The sequence below is a fragment of the Castor canadensis genome, chromosome 4, assembly GCF_047511655.1.
Source record: "Castor canadensis chromosome 4, mCasCan1.hap1v2, whole genome shotgun sequence".
Lineage (NCBI taxonomy): Eukaryota > Metazoa > Chordata > Mammalia > Rodentia > Castoridae > Castor > Castor canadensis.
Genome location: NC_133389.1, coordinates 144,560,873 through 144,580,245, shown reverse-complemented (window position 1 = coordinate 144,580,245; position 19,373 = coordinate 144,560,873).

The window sequence follows — 19,373 nt, the reverse complement described above, 5'->3', positions numbered from 1 at the left end:
GGATGACTGTCAGCAGCTCCTTCGGACCCTATTCACCACCGAGGAACGGGAGCGGATTCTCACTGAAGCCAGAAAGAATGTCCCCGGCGACAATGGGCGACCGACCACCCTGCCAAACCTGATTGATGATCATTTTCCTTTAAACAGACCTGACTGGGACTATGGGACTGCAGAATGTAGGGAGCATCTCCAGGTCTACTGCCAGACTCTTATGGCAGGCATCCGGGCATAACTCAGGGCTGTAACCCCTTCCTTCCACTCAATGAGAATTCTCAACCAAATTCAGACGGGGACTCTAAGTCCCTCCAAATGGAGGTGGCCAATCCTCCTTCCGCGGTCTTTCCCAATTAAACCTTGGTATCAGAGGCCGTTTGTTCCTCTCAGGGAGGGGCTCAGATCTTGGTGGGACCTCCAATGTTGGGGTCCAGAGTTGACCACCCCTCAGAGGAACAAAAAAGACACTCATGATAATGTAAGCCACAAAGCAAGGTTTATTTCCAGCCAGCTGGGGTCCGGGTATCCGCCTGACGCAGTGGGTTTCAACACAGACCCTGAATACAAAATTCAGGCTGCTTTTATATTTTTTTAGACATTAGTTATGGTTACACAGCAATTTTTATGGTCCCTGGGGTCACATATTTCTGATATCTCCCACATCCTGGTGGTGGGGCCAGATTACTTGAAGATTATTTATCAGGAATTTGGTAAACACCAGGTGTCTCAACTCATTGACTCACATACTGTTTTAGCAAGATTAACCATAAACAGTCCCTGTTCCCAGAAACCGTCCCACCTCCCTTAGTTCCAGTAAGTGGTGGCTTGGGTCATGTTAGCCATGGCGGGTTTCAGGCTGAGTGGGCTGCAAGCCTCAAAGGTACCCTAACGTTTGTACCCTAACACAGTATGTATAACCTTTTGATTTACTATTATTGCATAAGCAATATGATTTGGATAAATGACTGATTAACTCATTACTTTTTCAGTTGTCAGTTCTTTTCATGTAAAGATTTTTTTCTATTTCTTGTGCTTATTTTACTGACCTAACATTGGAATAATACCTTTGTGCCATTTCTTAGCACTGTCCTCATTAATTCTTTAGATGAACTATATCCATATTTCTGCCTATGATTCCTGAGAACATAGGTCTTCTTGATATTTCAAGCCAACCATGGAGTTCTACATCTTAATAACTGATTCACAGTTCTGCATTACTCATTTCATAGCTAGAGCATGCACCACTTACTTTTCAGATGACAAATTGCATGATAGAAGCCGTTGCTTGAGATGGACAAAAAGAACCTCTCCAACAATGAAACTACATTTTGTTCAAGCAAAAAGTTTATTGTTCTTTAGGTAAAAGAGGAATTTTTAAACTATAAGCCTCCCAAATTAATCAATAAATTTGAAATTCTAGAAAAGCTTTAGAATATATTTTCATCATAAGCTGAAAAGTAAAGAATAAGTGTTTTAATGGCCCAAAATGTATACACATATGTATATTTAGAAATATAAAATATTAAAGTTATCTGGATGACAAATTGATTCACTTTCAGGAATAATACTAGAGTTTTAAAGTGGAACTTCAATCTTTTAACAACAATTCTAAAATACGTGATGTCAAATTTGTGACAAGAAGTAGATTTTTACTTCAGTAATGAACATGCATACTTAAAAACTTAGGGCCAAATGCCAGGGGCTCATGCCTGTATTCCTAGCTACTCAGGAAGTAGAGAAATGGAAGATCTCATTTCACAGCCAGCCCAGATAATAGTTCTCAAGACTATCTCAAAAATAACACAAAAAGGGCTGGTGGAGTGACTCAAGTAGTAGAGCACCTGCCTAGCGAGTGTAAGTCCCTGAGGTCAAACCCCAGAACTGTCAAACAACAACAACAACAAAAAAAATTTATGTATAAATTATTGTACCAGCAGTGAAAAAATATCAAGATCCAAACTGTAGAAATATCTAAGAAACAGGTAACCTACAAATAAACCAATATGATCTACAAGTTCTTTTAATTTAATTTTTAGAAAATTTTTTGTACATATTATCATAGATAAAATTCAAATAATTTGAGTCAAGTAAAATGGGTATTTTGAAAATATTACAGAAAAAATAAATTCATGAGTCATACAGATTAATGAAAAGAGCAGAATGTTCTTGTTACAATAGAACATTGATTCTATATGTCTTGGGGAAGTTTTTTTGGTTTTTTCCATTTGGTGTTTAATAAGAAAATGGTTGTAAAACTTTTTAATCAAATCAGGAAAAGGCTAAGGCTACTTGCTAGATGTTTAATACAAAATCCAAATGCTAACTTTCCAGGTCTCACCACATATACTTATCATTTAATTGCAGATTGTGCAGGTTCAAATCAAAGATCTTTCATAAACTAAAGAAAATACTAGCTTCATTTGTTTATTTTTTGCCCAAAAGAAACTTGCGGGAACTATTTTAAATATTATACAGCTATAAGAATTTTTTCCACCAAAAGAAAGTCAGATTCTTTGATGATATCTAATAATAGTTTAAAATATATTTAGCAGAGACTATTCATTATTTATTTTGTTGTCATTCCATAAATTTAAATTTATCACATTTCAAGGAAAGGAAAAGAATCAAAATGGGATCATTTTGACTTAAGAAATCAAAAGTACAATTTATGAAATGGTAGAGGAAAATAATTCTAGTCTGATATTCAAAGAAATTATAGTTTAAAAGGAGATGACACTCAACAACAGCCACCTGATTTTGTATAAAGGTGTCAAAAACATACATTGGTGAAAAGACATTCTCTCTAACAAATAGTGTGGGAAAACTGGATATCCACAGGAAGAAGATATAAAGTATATACTTCTCACTCTGCACAAAAATCAATTAAAATGCTAGGCGCCAGTGTTCATGCCTATAATCCTAGCTACCCAGAAGGCAGAGATCAGGAGGATCGTGGTTCAGAGCCAACCCAGAAAAATAGTTTATGAGACCCTATCTCTATTAAAACCTTCACAAAATAGGACTGGTGGAGTGGCTCAAATTGAAGGCCCTGAGTTCAAATTCCAGCACTGCAAAAAAAAAATATCAATCAAAGTTCAATTTTAGACCCCCACCATCAATAAATGTTGGCAAGGATGCGGGGGGAAAAGGAACCCTCATACACTGCTGGTGGAAATGTAAGCTAGTACAATCACTTTGGAAAACTATGTGGAGACTCCTTAAAAAACTAAACATAGATCTGCCATATGATCCAGTAATACCATTCCTAGGGATATACCCAAAGGAATGCAACTCAAGTTATTCCAAAGGCACCTACATATCCATGTTTATTGTAGCACTATCCACAATAGCCAAGCTATGGAAAGAGCCAAAATGCCCCACAACTGGCAAATAGATCAAGAAAAAGTGGTATTTATACACAAGGGAATTTTACTCAGCCACAAAGAAGAATAAAATTTTGTCATTCACAATTTAAATGTATTCTCTAGTAAACTAGAAAATATCATCTTAAGCAAAGTTATCCAGCCAGGCTCTGAAGGTCAAAAATTACATGTTCTCCCTCATATGTGGATTATAACCTAAAACAAATGCATTAACATTACGGGACATAGGTCCCACTCTAAGAGAAGAACACAGAAGGGAGAAATAGGGAAAGGAAAGGAATGTGTTTGGTGTGCTCCCTATTGAGGGCTGAATAAGGTAATCTTAAATTGCCAGAGGCCACTATGGGAAGGTGACTGGGAAGTAGTGAAGAGGTCTGGCAGAGATGAACCAATTTGGGTTGTAATACACATGTACATGGAAGCAACACTAGGAATCTCTCTATATAGCTATCTCTATCCCAAACTACCAAAAACATTGTGTCTTTTTTTTTTTTATTATCTCCTATGTTTTCTCTTCAACAAAAGGGTGGTTGAAAGGGTGAAACAACCTCCAGAAGCAGGAAGGAGTAGGATGTGGCCCAAACAATGTATATATATGTAAGTAAATGTAAAAACAATAAAATAAGAGGAAACAATAAAAGATCAACTCTAATGGGTCAAAGGTCTAATGTAAGACCTGAAACTGAAACTACTGCAGAACAGGGAAAACTCTTCAAGATATATGCATCTGAATAGGACTCCAGGAACTCAGAAAACAATAGAGAGATTGACAAATGAGATTGCATAAAATTAAAAGGCTTCTGCACAGCAAAAGAGACAGTAAATAGAGTGAAAAGACAGTCGGAAGAAAGGATGAAAATCTTTGACAGCTATTCATCTAGCAAGGGGTTAATATACAGAATTTATAAAGAATTCAAAATATTAAATATCAAAAGAATGAACAATTCAACAAGTAAATTGACAAACTGAAAGGATACTTCTCCAAACAAGCATAAATAGTGAATAATACATGAAGACTGTTCATATCTTAGCTATCAGGAAAAAAACAAATGAAAACACACTGAGATTCCATCTCAGCTAGTCAGAATGGCTATCATAAAGAAAACAAATAAGGAAATGTTAGTGAGGATGAAGGTAGAAAGGAACTATTATTCACATCTGGTAGGAATATAAACTAATGCAGCCATTATGGAAATCAGAATAAATTTTCCCTAACAAATGAAAAATAGAACTACCATAAGATCCCATATACCACTCCTGGGTATATATGTGAAGTAATCAAAGTAAGCATATAATAGAAATATCTTCACAATCATGTTTATAACAGCAATATTCTCAATATCCAAGTTATAGGATCAGACTAGGTACCCATAAATGGATGAGTGGATAAAGAAAGTGTAGAGTATTATTCAGTCATAAAGAAGAATTAAATCATGTTTATTGCAGGAACATAGATAGGACTGGAGATCATCATGTTTAAAACCTAAGTCAGACTCAAGAAGACAAAAAAATGCATGTTTTCTCTCAGATACAGATTCTAGATTTTTTTTTAAAGACACAAAAGTAGAAGTTGGAATTTTGGGAAGAAGAAGCAGATCAGGGAGAATGGGAAGTGGCAAAGATGTCAATGGGTGTGAATCTTATCAAAATACATTATATGCATGTATGAAATGTCATACTGAAGCCAATGATTTGTATAAATTAGTATGCACTAAAAATAAAAGACAAGAAACAAATGATATAGAGATATTTTCAGACCTACATATAAGTTTCCTGTGAAAAATCTGTGAGACTATTAATTGAATTTATAAAAAATGTGGCTGTATGCAAAGAAAAGTACAACTGTGTTAGTAACAAAATTAGCAAAAATAGTACTTCAAAGTAAATATTAACCAATCAAAATATTATTTTAAAAATCCATTTAAAACAAAATTTAATCTATCTTCTATATGCAAGTGGAAGGAAGAAAATTGAAGATATTAAAAAATTTTGCTATTCTAACTCTAAACATTTAGAAAAATGAATTTAGGCAATAAGTTAATAAGTTAAGCATGAGAACAATAATTTGTTTTAAAGGAAAAGTAACATACAAAAACTTATTCACTCATTAAGTAGTAGAAAGGGGAAGGTGAGGAAAAGAAAAAAATGCCAGGCTAATTGAGAATATTAAATAATGCAAAATTAAAGGAATTACTAAGCATTTGTAATAAATATGTAAGGTTTAAATTGAAAGATTAAATTTTTAAAAGTTTCTAAGGCTACATTGTTTAAAAACTCAATAACATCTACTTTTGTAGCAGACTTTCAAAACATACTTAAGTGGAGATGTATACACAGATATTCCAGGAGAATTTTGCTTTTGTTTTTGTTTTAATTTAAGACATAAAAAAACAAAGATGTATGTTCTGCCTATACAATTTAGTAAATAAAATTGTGTGGTCAATAACATCATTATTTTTGAAGTTTATCAGGGAGTTGAGTTTGAGGCAATGAGATGATAGAGTCTAACTGGCTCAAAGTTCCCTTTGAGGACAGATAATAAACACTATTTCATTTTAATCAAAATTCATGAAACAAGTGAGAGTAAACATTAGTACAGTGTAAACATTTAGAACATTTGAATGCTGTGGACACAAGAGGAGCACTTATAAAATAAACAGCTATTTTCCAGAGCTCATTCACAAAATATCTAGAAATAGGAGAGAAGACAGTCTCCCTTGGAAGTATAAATACACAAAAGCTTATCAGGGTATGACAACAGTGAACAAATGCTTAGAAAAGCTTAACTTTCTTCAATTGCCGTATAAGTCCAAGGGTGATTTGCCATCCTTAGAATAAGACATGCCATATATTTTCTCTGCCATAATGTCAAAACTCAGATGCTTAGGCAGGGCAAGAAGTGCCACAGACCCAATACTGCTATCTTTGACACAGGCAGAAGATATGTAATGCCAAGGGAGGATGAGGAAATTTATTCTTCACATATCCCCAGTAACTTGTTAGCTATTTCTGAGAGAGAGAGAGAGAGAGAGAGAGAGAGAGAGAGAGAGAAATCCTACTTCTCAGCTTGCAAAAACATCAGATAATCAGATAGAATCCAATTGCTGCTGGCCCTGCTCCTCAAGCTCAACCAGTGATAAGACTGACATAATAACTAACATTAATGCTTGAATAAAAGAGGTGTGCCCACTAATTAAATACATTTGTCAGCCTATCAAAAATTCTGAAGCATTCAGAAAAAGAGAAAAGAATAATCCCACTGTCAAAAGATAAAATAATTGATATAATTACACAGAGATGAACTGTATTTTGGGCCTATTGTACATAGACTTTAAAATAATTTTTAAATTTTTAAAAATCTAGTGGGAGAGATAGGCAAGGAGAATAAGCAAAGAGAATTGGATAAGCTTATCAGAAAGGCTCAGGAGACCAGAGAAAAGAATCTGTGAACCCAATAATAGATTAGTAGAGATAATCACAAATGAAATGCAAACAGGAAAAAAACAAAACATAACAATAGGGTAACCAAGAAGTGTGGAATGATTCCATATTGTCTAAGATATATGCAGTTTTAGTCCCAGAAAAGGAAATGAAAGAGACTGGGCACAGAAATCTCTGAAGAAAGAATTATGATGGATTTTCCAGAACTGACGAAACACAAGTGAGAAATCCATGACTTTGGAGATCTTAAAGTAAAATAACTGGAAAGAGAAAACACATAAGTACATCAGAACTGTTTGTAAATAATTATAATCAAAAGGCTTCAAGGTAGTCAAAGACAAAAAGAAAAAAGACTATATAACATGTGTTTTTCCTCTTTTCTTCTTAATTTTTAAAAGACATACAATTTCATAAAACATCACAACATATGTATATATACCATCTGCAAAAAATGAAAATAAATAGGACATGAATTAGAGAAAAATTTCTTTGTATTAATATCAACAATAGAAAGAAGTCAAAAGGGTGGGTTGGAATTTCTTTCTCCCTCAGGCTCAGATTGTGTTGGGCTCAGAAGTGGATAGATCTCCTGAAAAACTGAATGCGATTGCAGTATTTAAGGACGCTTTATTTTTTGATGTAATATAGAAACCCCAAAGTAAATCAACTACTTCAACTACTGTGAAACATAACCAAAAGAATGTCTCTTTTAATGTTAAAGGAAAACTTGTCTGAGTTACAGCAAGTCGATGATGGCAACTTTCTAGAACTTTTAAGAATACTGCAGCTTTGGGTGATTTCTATATTGGTTTTTAGACTGAAAATTTCCAACAATGATTTTGCCTTGGTTATTTGCTTCTCAGGATTAATTTTGATTTAGGAACTAAAAATAACCAATACTACACAATTTAAAAAGGAGAGTAACCCTACTATATTGAGGTCAACTATCATCAGTATATTTCATTTTAATGAACGCTTGCTAAATAAGTCATGGGGCCTGTTGATTATTCTGGGATCTTGAAAAGGAAATAAACTATAATATTTCATTTCACCTTAATTCCCTTTATTGGTTTTTTTTAATTGAGTTTATATTTCTGGTAATTTTTATACCCTTGTGTTATATTATTTTCCTTTTTGTTTTGAATTACAGTTTCTTTAAAATCTTACTGTGCTCATTAGTCAAATTTTTCCCCCATTTTTTCATTTGTATATGTTCACATTTACACATAATTTCATGCTCTAAAGAAAAAAAGCAATATATTTCAAATGTATTTAATTCAGTGTATCAATGCATAATTTTATCAAAACAGATTTCTATTATATATGCATTTTTTCAAATAGAGTTTACCCTAGCCATTTACCATATCAATATTTCTCCAAGAAAATGACCACTGATAAATTTTGTTGCCCCTTTGCTATTTTATTGATGTGATAGTGTGTTCCATTGTCACCATGTTGACTCTGAAGAGGGGTACACTTCCAAGTTTTCAAAAGGCCATTTGACTAAGAATCATAGAGATTTGAATGGGCTACAGATGTACTAGGTTGTTAAAGTTAGTTCAACAGGCCCACTTTATTGCTGAATACAGTGGTTTTCATTTTAGCACGTTTAAGAATATTAATGACACCATTATAATGATAATAAATCATTTGCAGCTTGAAGCTCATTATACTATGATGGATATTAACAAGAATAGCATTTCATAGTATTGACATATTTGATGAAATTGTGCTTTAAATCATTTGTCTATTGTTTATTAAGTATACTTTATATTTGAGAAAGCATTCAGATAATAATTCTTTTACAATAGATAAGAAAAAATCCTACATTTTCATATAAGTATTAAATTAGTCCATCATAATTTGAATACTTGTTTCTGTTTACTGTATTTATTGTCTACTGGTTAAGAAGAGTTAATAAAAGTGAATGAATATTCCTTCTTAAGCTGACATGTTTATTATCTTTATTACTATTACATATGATAACCTTCATTATTGAAAAATAAAAAAATACTAGGTTATATTATAAAATTAGCAATTATCAATTTAACATTTTTAAAATGGATGCAAATTTACTTAAGATGAATAATGCATAAAAATTACTTAATCATAACATTTTTAGAGCAAAATGACATTTTTCTTAAGTAATTATAATCTGTTTTTACAAAACTCTTAATGTTCAAATGAACATTTCAACATTTTAGTAGTGGTTAAGCCACATTAATGAAAAGATATTTGCTTTTAAGATTTCCTTCTTCACAATTATGTAACAGTTACTGTGATAAGCATTTAATTTACAGCTTTTGTAGCATGAGTACTTTATTAAAGTTTTACATAATTCTAAGAACATCTTAAATTGTTTTAAAATATCAATCTTGAACCACTTTTAAGCTGATTCCATTAGTAGAAAACAAATACATTACTATAGATCCTTCAAGGATGCAAAGAAAAATTTTAGGGAACTGGAAGAATTTGAAGCCAAGTTCGTTTCTGGTTTTGACTTCCAAGTATAGGAGGTTGCCCTGTTCTCCATTGATACCGCACCAGCCACTGTTTCAATTATGTTACTCAGAGTCACTAGACCTATTCAAATGTACTTCATCAAAAATGCAATAATCATTTCTACTTCTCTGTATATGTAATGTCAAAAAATCAGAATAGGTTACACACTTAGGAATATCACGGTTATATAAACAAATAAAGGAATCAAGCAACAATCAACTTTCTAACAAAATGAATTCAGGAAAAATTTTTTAGAAAATTTATTTTGACTCTGAAAAAAAAAGACTTATGCTAACAATCAATTCTTCCTTTATATTTTTAAAAGTTACTATAAGTATAATTACTCAGAGCAGTAAATTATGTTACTTCTTGATATAATAGTGTTGAAAACCTCAGTAGTTTGCTCTTCTTAAGCCTTGGATTTAGGATGATAGTAATGGGGTTATTTTAAAGCTATTCTTGTTGATTCTACTTCAAGACTGGCCCATTGCCTTTGGAATGCATTTCAACATTCTACCATTGTCCTACAATTTTCTGGTGTTCATTTGTCACACTGACAGAAACCAGTTTAAAATTTAAATCCGTGTCCCTCCTGAACCCGTAAAAGAGTTTGTAGGGCAAATCCCGTGCAATGACTGATGATGCCTCTGTCAGGTGCCAGTAAATGTGGCAGAGTTGCCCAACAAGTTTCTCAGCAAGATAAAAACAGTAAGGCAGATTACAGAAAAACAAATGATTTATCATAAGATTGCTTCCCTGGCATTTTTCATATTTGTCCCCTAAAGTCATTTCTACCAATAAAGTATTTCAAATGCAGAAAGTATTCCTAAAAATAGACTCATATTTAATTCTCTCCTAGCTCATTCAGCTTAAGAGTTTAAAGAAAACAGACACAATTGAAGCATATGATAAAAGCTTCCAACATATGCACCTTAATTTCAACAAATGATTTTATCTCAAAGATATAGATTGATGGGATTTTACTTTTGCTGTGTGTTTATTAGCATTATGAGCCTGTTCACTTTGTTTGTAAATCAAGACTATTAGTCTTTTAGGTAGATTTACTTCAAGCCAGAGTCTCTCAAAATCTGAACTAGGATTATTTTTCTGTATTCTCATTTCAACACAAACCATAGAAAAATGTATACTATACTAACATACTTCTCTTTTCCCCCAATTTCAAATTTCATAGTAACAAACTATCTGCAACTAAATGGCAGAACTGTGTGAGCAATGTTCTCCAGACACATGAAGTGCTTAGCTCACTCTCTGCTTCTCATGGCAGAAACTGAATGTCCAGGTTAAATCATTTCTCTTGTGTGTTTTACATGGTCTAAAGTGGTCTACTGTTTAAAAACTAGGAGATTTTTAATTTGTCCACCTAAGCCATTCTAATAGCACCTATGAAAAATAAAACTTACAACATACTACTCATGAATTCAACTGTACTCTGTACCATGTCCATCTATTCAATAATCCCTAAGCAAGAAATTAACAGCCTATTTTCCAGAAACTCTACAAGCTTCTGATACTCCATGTAGATGCACATGCTGTCTGAAGACAGCCTTATTTATTAACATGAGTATACTAATTTAATTCTTATAAAATACTTTTAAAAACTAGATTTGTTTAAGGTAAAGTATATGTTTACTCTTCAGTTAGAACATATTATTTGTACCATCATGGGTAGTATGAGTCTTGATGCCAACAATTCACAGGGAATTTTATCAATAAAAGGTAAAAATATCAATAACAGATTTTAACCAATGTGTTACGGAAATGAAATGCTGCAAATGATTACTGAAAACATTTTGGTAAGACTGAAACGTAAAAGGGACAATTGATCATTAATACTAGAAACACACTTTCTATTCATCTGTAAAATATATTAAAATTACACAGGAAAAATAAGTTGTGATTGGAAATGCAATTATATTGATTCACTTAACGTGTATATACAAATAATTTACTAAATTAACAAAAGCCCACAAAATGTCTCTGAGGATATAAAGTTGAACTATGTGTAAATTTTTTAAGACAAAAGGATATACTGTGAGACATACACTCAAAACATATTACAAAAAATTTCAGAGGCCAAATTGCTATAAAGTTATGATGCCACCTTTGATAGTTAATGTTCCTAAAATAATGCCACAGTTGGAAATATGTGAAAATTCCACAAGAATACCATGTCATGCTTGTCTGTGAGATTGACACCAGAAAAATAGATTCATTAAATGAATAAGACCAGAGATGAAATAACTATTCTAACAATAAGAACCTAAATATAATTGCATTTGCAATAGCCAAGATCAATTCCACCTAGTGATCTCATAGTGACATTTGACTATCTTTCTGAGAATTCAAAACATAACATTTCCTAATTGAGCTCTCTATTCTTTCACAATCTGAAATTCTCTTTTGACTTTAGTTAGAATTGTACATATTTTTATCATCCTTAACACCTAAGTGTTAGTGATTTTGACTTTTCATTATTCCCACATTTCTAAACTCAGCTATCAGTTCATTCCTACAAATGCCTCCTGCTTCCAAAGAGTTTTTTATCCCTTTCATTTCTGTGATACAGAGATAGAGACAAATACAGATACATATAAATGTGTGCATATATCATATAAGTATGTGCTGTCTATATATTTATACATTATATATACTATACATGTATATACACATACGACCATATATATTTTATGTAAGTATGTTTGTGTACAAATATATGTATGTATAAAACAGTGGCGGCTGTCATATCAATTACTTTAAATCCTGCATAGTTTCTGACTTAACAGGAAGTAACATGACATGTACAAGGAAAGAAAAAATTCTAGGCCCTAAAACATAGAAAGCAACACAGCAGAGCCTACTGGATGAAGCAATTAATAAAAGAAATGTGAAATTTTGACTCATAACAATAGGAGATTCAAACTTGTTCAATTTTGAAAAAGACAATTTTTTAAGAATTTCCTTAAGATGAAGACCAAATTAAATTGAATTTAAGTTGATAACGGTGTTTTCATGGTGACATTTGTACTCCTAGCTCCTGCAGAGTACAGATGTTTCCTCATCTTCATGCCACTTTCCAAGGTGGTGGTTGTAGTCCATGGTGATTAGATTAGTTGAATCAAATAGTTATTAGGATTAGTTAGCCAGAAGGATTGGGAAAGAATATAAGGAAAATACTTCAGTGCACAGGTTCAAAATAAAGTGAGCAACTGTAGTTCTTATGTCACTTTTAACGTATCAGTTCTGTCATATTTTAAGTAATATCGTCACTGCTGGGCTACACATCCATATCTCCTATTGTGACTCTGCCTTTGATGTTAGCAAAGTGGAAATCAAAGAAAGACCTTATTAAAACCACAAACAGAAAGCACTCTAGGAATAGATGTAGCAAAGGACTACTAGAGGAGAAATTAGAGACAGATGTGCATATGTCCTGATGTTTGAAAACGTGATGAGACTGCATAAAGGTCCAGTCGCCTTTATGTTCCCATATGGTGCAGAATTTTGCTGGATTTCTTTGCCTAACCTAGAAGATAACAAGAGTAGCTAATGGACAGAAAATTGATAATGTCCTTCACTTGCTTTAGGTTGGCTAGGTAGCCTGAGCTACTAAGAACTTGAGCTAGTTTAGAAAAAATGGATTGACACCATAAATGACTTTTATATACCTAGCTGAGGAATAAAAAAATAATTTATAATAAGCAAGAAATGCATGCCACTTCTTCCTACCATTTATTTTTCTATACCACATATACTATGGCTGTAATCCCTGCTGTGTATCCTCTTTAAGTTATGCCATCCCATGCGTCTTTAAGACAACCACATGGTCAGCAATTGCAAGGGACCCAAATGTGCATAATTAACATCAGCAGAAGTTAATTACAACTAACCATAAGGCTTCATTAAAATCTAACAGAGAATAAAATCGTTCTGAACATTTTTACTATTTTATAAATTAGAACTATGTTACCAGTAGTAGTCACTGTACGATAGGCATGGACTAGTCTTCCAAAACGGGACTTCTGAAACAGTGATCTACTTCATAAACATAACAGTGCAGCTTAACTGAGCATAACACAGCTTTAATGTTCACAATTTTAACTGATACTTTAGCTACTGAATATCATGTAGAATAGGAGAGAAAGAAAATGTATTTTGCATTGTCTTGTCCTAAGGTTGTTGGTAGAAAAGACTGAATTGATCTTCATTTCTATTTCTTAACAGACTAACATTGGTGGTACCTAAATGCCCCTTTATACATCCACTTATTTTAATACTAAAGGAATTACTAGAAACATCCAATAATTAGATTTTACCTATAAAGCATATCAGTCTATGTGACCCTCAAAGGGAGGAACTTGTTAAGATTTCAAAATTTTGCTCACTGGTAGACTATAAAAAGATGAATATGGTGGAAATACTATGTACTCGTGGATGTAAGTGGGAAAATGAGAACTGTTGAAACTATTGTAGGAATGGGGAAGGGAGGATAAAGGAGAAAGATGGAGGGGATGAATTCAACTATGATGTATTGTGGCAAGAACTTTTATAAATGTTGCAGTGCACAAAGTTAAAATATTTCTATTAAGGAAAGTCTCAGGAGTTTCCTTAGAAATAACAACTTATACTGAGTTATTGATACTTAGGTTAAGTTATAGGGTAATTTGAAATACAGTGGGAAGATCTAAAATCAAGGTACCAGACAATAATTAATGATAGTTTTAAGAGTATTTCATAGGAATTTTTCATATCCAACTATAGTGTTTATTTCCAACATAAAAAGTTCAAATTTTTGGAGAAAACTTTCAAAGTGATTGATAAGCTGCATATCCCTTTTATGATTAAGGAAGGATGAATAGAGTAGTCATTTGACAACTGCAATTTTTGCCAGCTAGCTCCTCACACCATTCCCTTGGTAAAATAATGTAACTCTGTTCAAGTTTTAGACAGACCCTTGTATTTGTCTAAGCTAATAAGGTTAATTTAATCAATTTTAACATAATTGATTTAGGCATAGCTATGCTAAATATGGTCAGTTACAAAAATGGCTGCAATCTCAGTAGGCACACCTTTGATCTAAATTTAATTTTGCAGCACTTTCACCAAGAAGTATCTATTTCTGAATTTATTGAATTGGATTTGCCCAGGAAACTAAATTTAGCCAATGGTACAATAGCATTTCTTTTTTTACATGTATGTTTATTTACTTATTTAGATATAGTTTTTTAAATTTCTATGAATTATTAATTATATGAGGGTGTTTCATTGTGAAAATTTCACAGATGCATTTTTTGAACATGTGCAACAATAGTATGTATGCAAGCAGAAACATGAAATGTACTTATACATAGAGTCTTACCATCTTTTCAACTCTTTGAAATTCTTCAAAAACCTCCATCAGTGACCCAGTTACTTCTGTCAACCCTTTTAAGATTCAGCCAACAACTATATTTGGACATGCATATGACCATAAACTGTCAGCTGATTCTAGAAGTAAGCTCTACTACCAAGTGAGTTTCCAACAAGTTAGGCAAGCTTAGCCCAATCCAAGATGCTATCCCATGCATGTGTGAACAAATAAATGGTTGTTCAAAGCCAGGTGCTTTTGTCTCATGCCTATAATCCAGCTTCTTGGGAGGCTAAGATCAGGAGGATCAAAGTTCAAGGTCAACCCCAGAAAAAAGTTTGCAAGGCCCTATCTTAACCAACAGGTTGTTGTGGTGGTGTACAAGACCTATCATCCCAAGCTACACATGATTCTGAGATAGGAAGAATTGAGTTCCAGGTCAACCTGGGCAAAAAAGTACACAAGACTCCATCTCAATGGAAAAAAGCTCAATGTGGTGGTATGCACCTATCATCCCCATGACAGTGGAAAGCATAAATAGGAGGATTATGATCTTGCCTGGGCAAAAAGCAAGATCTTATCTCCAAAACAACCAGAGCAAATGGTGTTGGAGGGGTGATTCAAATGGTAAAGCACTTGCTTAGCAAGTGCAAAACCCTGAGTTCAAACTCTAGTACCGTGAAAATATAAATTAATAAAAAATAAATGATTGTGTTTCAAAATACAAATTTTTCGATTACTTTTGGATAAAGCATCTATTGTACTAGCTGTATACCAAAACGAAAGTCTGCTGGTTGGCTCCAAAATCTTTTCATTCTTTTTTGTCTGCATTCAAGTACTTTAAATAACTGAAGTAATTTGAGAAATTAGTTGATAATTTGATCAGGGAGTAATGGAATAATGAAATGTTACAAATGTTAAATTGTAATGATATTATATGATTTTGTTAATGAATTTGCTCAGTCTGGAACTAGTTTATTCCTGGAATTCTTTATGTTAAACATGTGTACTCCATTGTTGTTGTTTAGTTTTCACATGTAGCAAAGCATTGTAACTGATACAATGGATTACCTCACACCTGTTTTTCTCTGAAAACAAGCACAACCTCAGAGAGTTAGAGTCTGAGAATCTATTCTGGGCCTTAGTCACAAAGCTTCTTCTTGGAGAATATAAATCATCAGAATTTTTCATCATTGCTTCATCTTGAGAAGAAATTATTGGAGACGGGAACGCTTCAGGCATATTGCTAAGTATCTAATACAAGATGTTTGGTGTACCTGGAGATGTATGGAGCTGTGGACTTTAAAATCTATGCCAAAATCCTTAGAAAACTACCGTGAAAATTATCAATTCTTTCTTTGTTGGGGATAAAAAAGAGATTCACTAAGCTGACAACTGCCCTAAAGGCAGTAATGAAACAAAGATAGATTCCATCTTTGCCAAAACAGAAAGAACCTTGAGTCCATGATTCAATAAAAACATCATCTCTTTATATTAATGAACAAATTATTGGGCTCCTTCAGATGGAAGATAATAAATAATAAAATATTTAATAAATAAAATTATTTAATAAATAATAAACCTTTATGATTTTTCATATTTATAATCCTCATTCAATAAAAATTATGAAATGTGAAAACAAATAAGGCTGTGTGACTGGCAAACAATATCAACAACCAAATAAAAATAATAGAATAAGTCCCTCAGGTGTTTGAAATGATGGAATCAGCAGCCCTAGCTTGCATACACCAAATTTGCATATTCCAATTTCCCCTCTCATCTTGAAAGATTAGGAGAGAAGCAGCATTGGATTTCCCTCTTTTACAAGGGCCCCACTTGTCTATGGTGATTCAGAAGTCTATATGCTACTCACTTGATGAAAGACTATTTTCTGAAATTCGAACTTGTGTTTAGAAATTTGCCTCTCTTATCCTCTATGGCTAATGCTACCATTTAGTCACGTCTGTCTGGAGAAAAGGTCACTTCTTCCACTATTGCTTCCTAATATTACAAAGAGAACTGTCATCTTTTGGGAACACGGCCTTCAATAACCAGCATTAAATCTTGGTATTTTCTCAGTGGTATGAGCACAGTTTCTAATTTTAGGGTCTCTGAACTACCAGTGTCACTAGACTTTTCTAGCTGGGGTAAATGTGGATATAAGCTTGGCTTCCTGTTAAGGATGCTTCAGTTATTGAAGAACTGCTCCTGCCCTGAAGTTCAAATAAAGTGTGTGGATTGTATAGATGCCCACTGCTCTAGTTTGCATCTTCAGCATCATCTAAAACCTCATGTGTTAAAGACTTGGTCCTCAGTTTTGTACCATTGGAAGATGATGGAAAATTTTAAGTGACAGAGCTGAGTAGGAGGTTTTAGATGGTGTGCTCTGGGATTATGGGAATTCAGACTCTTTCTGTCTTTTGTCTGTGTTCACCTATGAGGTGAGCTATGAGGTAAGCAGCTTCACTATGTGCTCCTGCAACCATGAACCATAATGAACCTTTTTTGCTTTTTAAGTAGATTATCTCAGGTATTTTGTTAATGTAATGAGAAGCTGACTAACACTCAGAAACTCTTGAAGAACTTTTTGATTTGTTCACACTCAAATTATTGGTTTTCAATTTGATGGGTGCTTATCACCCATAACCTGACTTGGTTATAGCTGAAATTCATTTGTTGCCTCCAATTTCTGTTATACCTCAATCACTATCCACTGCTGCTGGTTCTGAGCTGCTTCAAGATGGAAAATGTGAAACACATCCCATCCTCCATGTTTCCCATGAAGGCTTTCTGTTCCCTTTAGAGATGAATATTTTTTCTTCCTTAATAGGTCATAGATTCACCAGGGAAATCCTCTGGACTGGGAGAACCTTGACAGGTCAGTGTTCAAGCAGGATTGGTCTGTTTTCATGCTGCCTTCCTGCTCAGGCTCTGCATCAGTATCTGGGAGCCTCAGATGCTTGTGCTGACATAGCAGGGTGCAGCCATGCCCTGTCCCCTCTGTCATTGAGTAAGAACATCTTTTCTTTAACTTGCTCAGCTTCACTGTCAGTTTTATCTAGAAATACCTTTTTGTTTGTTTTTCCATTTTCTTTAATAGATGTAAGCTTTATAATTCATTAATTTTCAGCTGAATTTTGGACAGAAATGATGGAAGCAAGAACATGCTTCAGATAGAAAGGAGTCATCCCAAACAGAAAGCAAAAAATACAGAGAAGAAATTGAGTCAGAAAAGGTTAATATAGGCACATATAAAAATACATTTGAATTATTAATAGAAGCAGTGTTTTTATAGTTTAAAACAAATGTGGAATTACTCATCTTGACAACTTTAATACAAAATATTTCATATGGGTGAAAAAAACAAGACATAATGTGTTCTAAGTTTCTAAAAGGAAACAATTCCTTGAGCCAAATGTTGTTTTTCCTCAGACAAGCTAATTGAATGTCATTTTGTTAACAGTGCTAGTGCAGTCTGTGATCAGAAGGTCCTGGCTTTTGTGCTCCAAATGGAAAAGTCCAACCTGAGCACATGGATTGGGTGAGGTAGGGTAACTTTATTGAGGGAAGGGAGTCACCCTCTCTGCCAGGTGTGACAAGGGAAGAAGAAGAAGAAGGGCCAGGGTCTCTTAGTATGTTGTTTTTCTACCACCTTGAACTTGGAAGTGGGGAGACATTATGCCATTACCTGGCTCCTCTCACCTATAGGCTTGTGGGGGAGCCCTTGTGGCAAGAGGAGGAGCAGTCCCTAACCTAGCCTGCCTCAAACTCCCCCTGAGGAACAATATTCCAAAAATTATTTTTTGTGGGTTGCTGGAAGGGGGGTGGTGCATTTTCGGTAGCTGCTTCAAGCTGACTAGGGGATGGAAATCCTATCAGGAATATTGCCCCTTTTCTATCACCATGTCTGGGTACTTGAACAGTGATATTTGTTGTTTGAATCTTCACCCAGCCCAATCAAGATTGTCTATGGGTGTTCTATCCTCCTTCAGAAGTTGAAGGCCCTATCATGTGGTGGTTTGGTCCCTAAATTCCTTAATTCTGGAAGAGATAAATCCACTTAGCAAGTCAAAGAGGCATGATCCAAGTGTAAACACTGGCAGGAGAACCATAAGTGGCCCTGTTGGGCACATTACTCAGGGAGACAGATCCCAAGTCTCAAATAATATTTTCCAGAGATTAAAGGATTGTTGCCAGATTTTGGAAGTTTTTTTGACTGTTAGAAGATCTAGTTTTTCTTTATTTTGAAAAGCAACACCCATTAAAGAGTTTATTTGATTTTGGAGTGTGACTAGGGCTTTTAATAACTTTTTTGGTTACTGGTAAAATGTTTAAATAATCTTTGGTAATATAATAGAGAAGAATTTGGACTTACTTCTTTTGTGTTTGTTTTGGTAGCTGTTTTTGGCCCATTTAAAAGGGAGGTAAGTAGAATGGCCCTCTTGATTTGAACTACTGTTGTAGTTTAGGCAATAAAGGATTGTTGGCTTAGGGAAGCTTCTCTATCATAGCAGTACATACCAGAGAGTATGTGTTAGTCCACTTGGGGGTATACATTAATAGAAACTGGTTTGGCACAAGGGAAATGCTTTTTGTGGTTTTGGGCAGAAGTTGGGCTTTACAGAAAGCATATAAGTGAATCCATTATTTTTATTCATCCATTTGGTTAAGGTTATGGCCAATAGAAC